The following is a 6,497-nucleotide window of genomic DNA, read 5'->3' as shown; positions in this document are numbered from 1 at the left end:
ACGATACTCATTGTCAAAGTCTTGGTCATAATAAAGGTGATGGTTATTATTATTRGTATTTAAAATCGAAAAGAACCCGTTTCCTCATATATTAGCTATATTAATATTAGTCGATATTAATTAGGTTAAATATGAGAAGTTATGTTGGAGTATCTTCTACAAAGACAACATCAAGATTATGAGCCTGTACAAATGAGCTAACATGTCTGTGAGACTGCTGTCAATGACAGCAACACGCTATGACATGTTTTAAGTCTCTGACTTAAAACAATTTGACCACACTGCTTCTGTATAACCGATTTTAATCCTAAAGAAACAGATAACTGGCTGCAGGCACTTCTCTATAGGTGCAGGTTCTTTGTGTTGTAGGTTTGTACAACAAAGCTTAAGACCAGCCTTTTTTATTTAATAAAGAAATAACTTTAAAATTATCCATCGGTGAGACCACACTGGAGTGTTTTGCACAGTAGGTAGGAGAGTAAACTGTTAAGGAAAGTGTTTGCCTGTTATTTAAGAGGCTTTCTTCAAACAATGACACATGACAGTTCCAAGACTATTATTAAAGTAAGTGATGTATAAAATGACTCATTCTGAGAATTATGGGTGTGAAACATAAAGGCCACTCAGAAGGTTTTATGGTGTCAGTCGTGATGCATCCTGCTATTAAAAACTTCAGTTTGGTGAAGCTGGTAAAGAATCACAACCTTAAGCTTTCTGTAAATATGCAATCATTTTAATTGGCTCTGACAAACACCTCATGAAATCCTGCTCTCTGGATGATTACACACAGCTAGAATGAGGTGAAACAAGAAAAAAAGGCTTCTACTGCAAAATTAAAGCTATAGCTGATTTGTCATAAAGCAGCAGTGATGCAGTGTTTAACAAGTAAAGAAAGCACAAACACACACACACACACACACACACACACACACACACACACACACACACACACACACACACACACACATGGGGACTTTTTCATGACAGGCAAATAATGATGTCCCCTCTTCCATTCACATCCTATCACCTCTTCATCGTTTGCTTCAGTTTGTCCTTCTGCCTCCTCAAATAATTTGTTTCCACTTAGTCATTTATCCATCTACTATTTCCATTTTCTTTCTGTCAATTCCAATTCTTTCTGTCACCCTTCTTCTATCTGATTTGAAATTATTTTGCCCTTCCTTTAGATACAAGAATTCTGGAAAATGTGTTCTTCTAATTTGAACTTCTTAAGCCTTATGAACATTTTGAGAGGTTTTAAAGAGATTTTAATGGTTTGAAATAATATAAACACCCTCATCATCATTAGGCTGTGGTAAATTATGAAAAATAATATTAAGAAAACATGATATTTTACCTGCGCCCAGTTAAAATTAGACAAACCCAAGCTATAACCCTGATAGAATAGAACTTGATGGAACAAACTACTAGCGAACCAGTTATAAAGGTAGTTTTTAGTCATTTTAATGTCATTTTGTCATTATGATAAAATAAAAAAATTAACTTTAGAGAATGTTTCTTAACTAAAGTTTTTTCTGATAAACTAAAAGTTTTGAATGAAAAAAAACGTTTTTTCTTTAAAGCTTTTTTTTAAAAATGTGCACCAACAGGCAAAACAGAGAATAATTAATGCAATGTGGGAGCTATAATAAACTAAAGGTTATGACATCATAGCATTGGTAAGGTGTCCCACATTGTCCCTTATTAGTATATTTTTGTCCCACATTCAGTTTTACAGGATCTGGTCAACTTAACTGGATTTTTCTCAGCTGATGATGGAGAGACAAGACTGGACCAAACACTGTAAGGCAAGTTGTATTTTTTATCTGTAGTTTTTCTGTGTCAGTAGATTTCTGTGAGATTTCCATGACAAAAACAATAAAAGGGCACCATTTTCAAATACGATCTCGAAGTTCACCTCAAAGACTATAATTTATAGTATATACTGTATACTGTATTACAGTTTCATGTTTTTGTAAAGGGGTGGCCACCACTTAAAATGCACTTCAAATGGTGAATGCAGAGTATTTTTTTTTCAGAAATTTCTGTGGGTTCAGCATCTGGACCCTCCTATGCTCACTTTGTTCTGCTGACTCTCATTAATACATACAGCTGGGTATGTATTAAAATTACATATTCATATTCAATTTAGAGTAGTTTAGTTTTAGTTTTTTTGTGCCTTGAATAGTAACTTAAATTTTGTTTGTGAATTTAATTTTAAAGAGGAATTTGTGATGAATTGACACTATTTTGTGACCAGCTGGTGTTGCTGGGTTAATAGGGAGCAGTGGGCAGAAATTAAGTTGTTCATGAATGATGTTATTATCAGCATTATTTATTTTTATTATTATTAGTGGTGATGTCAACTGTCATTGCTACAAATCATTTCTATACATCTATTTAATATATTTATATTTAAAATATACTTCCATGTATGGGACTGTCTGTCTATCAGACCAGTTCTCAGAGCTGTCTGTTGGTAAAAACAAACAGAGGAACCTGGGTTACAAACTTCTCTTGTTAAAGAAAAGAAGCAAATAACATGAGTGCATGTTTAGACTTTAAAAAGTGAATATAATTTTAGCATGTAGTTTTTATTAATGTCCCTTTTCTTCTGACTGAAATTAGTTGTGCATGATGTTATATCTTAAATATTTCATATGTAATTCAGTTTTATCCAGTATAACTAATATAATGATAAAACAGACAAATTGTAACAATAGTTTGAAAAAATGGTAAATACAGACATGAAAGGGAACTTTTTAAAAAGGGAAAAGGATGAAGAAGTTGTCTGGGCTAAAGCCCCTGATGTTTCATGGCCAAGGGTGCCAGCATTTTCTAGGTGGTGTTACAGGAGTATCAAATGTACAAGAAAAAATAGCCAAAAGAAAGAAAAGAATTAAGGCGCTGTAATGATACAGTCACTGTTCAGACTTCATCCTGATTACAACATTAAAGTGGGACTTAAAAAGAAATGWGCAGATATAAATGTCTGCAAACTTCTCTGAATTAAATCAACATTTAAAGAACAGTAGGTCAAAATGGCTCCATAACCAGGAAAGAGGCTGACAAAGTCAAACAGAAAATTACTATTTTAATTTATTGCTGCTAAAGAGGGTTATAGCTATTGAATCACGGGGTGCACTTAGTTTTTCCACACAGCTCTTCCCCTTTGGATTTGTTTTTGTTCAATAAATAATAACATAATGACATCTACTGTGTGTTTTGGGCATTAAAGGTTAGACTTGAATAATTGTAGAACCTGTTATACAGACCGGATGAAGTATTACCTATTTGTATTGTGTTCAGAGATATAAAACCCTTTGAAGAGGGTGTACTGTACTTCCCTTTTCCCATGACTGTACATCTTCAGTTATAAGACACGTCTGTCTAAATATTAGGGAGTTTCAAAGGTTATGTGTGAGGAAAAGTGACAGGCAAATGAAAGGGTTTTGTAAAGAAAGCACAGCATCTCTTCAGAAATGTCGTTTCTGAAGCTGCAGGGTGCCACATGCATGCAAATAATGTGTATTTGCATGTCGTGTGTTTGCTCTTGTGTATAAGTGTAAGAATAAACGAACCAGACACATTTTAACCAAAGACTTTTGTTTTGAGGAAAGATGTCCTGCCAGGTCGGTTACGTGTCTCCTGCTGTGGTGTAATGGGTTCCACCCACTTTACTGTCTACAGAACCAGCACAGCACCATCTAAATGCAACCCTTAAAAAGTATACACAGCTTTGTCAATGAGACTCCTCCCCGGTGAACGTCTGCAGTCCTGAAATTTATTCCCAAGTAAGATCATTAGAGAAGAACTGGGAGGGGAAGCCATATGGGCAAAACTGCTGTTCAGTTCAGTCAATTTTAAAATAAAGATCCCAGCAGACCCCCTCAAAAGACTCCTGTCATGTGTTGGCACAAGCACATATGGAAGATGTTCAGCACAGACTTGATGGTGATGTTCACAGAAAATAAAGTCACTGTGGAGAAAAAAAATGTAATTTTGCAAAGGGAATCATTAAACTTACAAATTTGTCCTGAAAATGCTTTGATAATCCCAATTCCATTTGAATGGTGATGTCTACTCAGGCCATTTTTTAAATAAAACTAACCATGAGACTACATCCTTTAAACACCATTGTGGATAAAAACTGTGATAGCAGCTCTACTGGTTTCAATCACGATGCGTGGTTTAGCTGTGTTTAAACTTAAAAGGAATTGGGGGAAAACGGCATCAAAATCAACCAGGATGTAAGAAAATCTTCAGAACTGGATCTCCAAATWATATGCAGTAAACAAACTAAGTTATCTGTTAAATGTTTATTTTCAGATCTTTTTCACCCTGTGAGTCTGTGTGCAGCTCTGAGTCTAAAACAAAATGGCCCAGAGCTTACGTGTCCAGACTATTCATAAAACAAAAAACCTGATCACAACCCCTGGGGGTKGTTCCACTTATGTCAGTATTAATATGCTGTAAATGCAAACAATTATATGTTTATCCTGCTGGAGGGAGGCGCTTATTAAGTAGAAATTCTAGCACTGTTTCGCAAAATTGCTTTCAGTGAAGACTATAAAACATGGTGCTACAGTTCTTATGACTCAGGATTCAGTCATCAATTCGAGTATTTTTTGTCACTTTTCCCAAACTAAGATGCTATCAGCTGGTTTTCAGCGATGAGACATACTGAATTTGACCAGAAAGAAGTGCAACCATGGACTAAATGTCTGCTCCAACAATTTAATTGAAGGTAAAAGACCAACACTGGACCACTCTGAACCAAGCCCTGCACTTTCTGTCACTAAACAGGTACAGTGAATCTGTGCTGCTAGCTTTACTCGTAGCATCCATGCTAGCCTCACACAACGTTCTACTGCAGTTAGTCACAAAAACATCCACTATTATTCTTACACAAATTTTAAACATCATCTTTAAACTATGCAAACGCAGTGGCTCAAGTGATAAAAAATACACACACAATAAATTCAGCAACCTAAGCTATAAGATACCAATAAATACACCAATGTTTTTAACAATTTCGCTCATTTTCCATGTTTGCTGAAGACCTCAGCCCTCCAGTCAAAGTTTCAGCTGAGTCGGATGTGTCAAAATTTGCGAATGTCTTTTTCTGTTATAATGTTAATATTGAATCCTCATATAAACCATACAGRTTGTCTGATCATTTTAGAGARCAGCAGATGATGTWTGTAAATGATACATAYGTCATGAGTGGAGATCACCATTGTGATGGTTTTCTTTGAGTGATTACCTGATGGAAGTTTTTTACATTTTTGCTTTATCCCGACATTACACTAATACCACGATGACTCTCTTMCATGCTTTAAGACTAGCTGAAATTTTGTTTTATTTTACTTAAAATTAAGTTAAAAAAAACATCAATATAAAAAGTCCAATTTATGTTGCCTCAGCATGCAAAAAAAGCAAAGCCAGCTGTGATTATACAGCTGTTTCTTTGTATAGAAACAAATACAAGAAATGTATCAGGTTTCTTATTCAGCTCCTTTATGCTAAATATCAAAATAGTTCTTATTTTGAAAAGTCTGTGCTATAAAGCAATCATTCCACTCCACATGTAACATAAATTCTGATTTTATACTTTAATTGCTTGAGCTTTTAGTGTGTCAGTTTGATGCATCACCTATCATGTTTGATGGATTAAAACATTAACATTTTATGGTTGACAGTGGGAAACTGGTGAAAATAAAAAATGTGATTAAAAAAAGGGAAAAAAAAAGGAAACTTACAAAACAATTTGCATGAGCTAAGTCAAATTCTGATGTGAGCAGTAGAATAACTACCTACTGCTCCCAGTTCCGTCTGTACGTTTTTATCACTTTAAATATTGTACAAATTGTTCCCTGCACTGGTTTGTATCTGCACATGCTGTCTTTTCATATAAAGACACTCCAAGGGGGCTGGGACCACATGCTGGGACTGGAAGCTTAATTATGCTGTGGCAGACTGATAGAAGTGACTGTAGAGGCTTCAGCTGATGGATTGCTGCACAGCCTCCAGAGACTGTTTGCCTGTGTCCAGTCATCTCACTTCAACAACAAAATCCCTTTTTGGGCCACTTTTGTTTTGTGGGAAGTCATGAGAAGGAGGGAGGAGAAAAATGGACAAAGAGATAAAGAAAGGTAAGATTTTTGGGGGACAAAAGGAACTAACCTCATTTAGTTGAACTGTTTCATTCTATTTTCATTGTTTTAAAGAGCAGAACAGTCTTTTTTAATCTCATGTTTTTTTTTTGTTTTCTCAGTTAATAACCTCAGTTAATAAGGACAATGGTAGTTCAGTAGTCAGTAGGCCTACTGTAATCCTGGGTCTGTAGGTTCAAAGGTCATCATCAGTGGAATGCTGCTCCTGATCATGTAAAAAAACTGTAGTTCTTTTATTAGTTTTAAAAATAATCTTAAAAAATATCTTAAATCTATCCAGTCTTGCAATCCCTGAATGGCACTGGGTAATCAATTTTAGAG

This window comes from Austrofundulus limnaeus, unplaced genomic scaffold (assembly GCF_001266775.1).
Source record: "Austrofundulus limnaeus strain Quisiro unplaced genomic scaffold, Austrofundulus_limnaeus-1.0 Scaffold153, whole genome shotgun sequence".
NCBI lineage: Eukaryota > Metazoa > Chordata > Actinopteri > Cyprinodontiformes > Rivulidae > Austrofundulus > Austrofundulus limnaeus.
The sequence above is the reverse complement of the archived record's forward strand: the minus strand, read 5'-3'. Positions refer to the sequence as shown.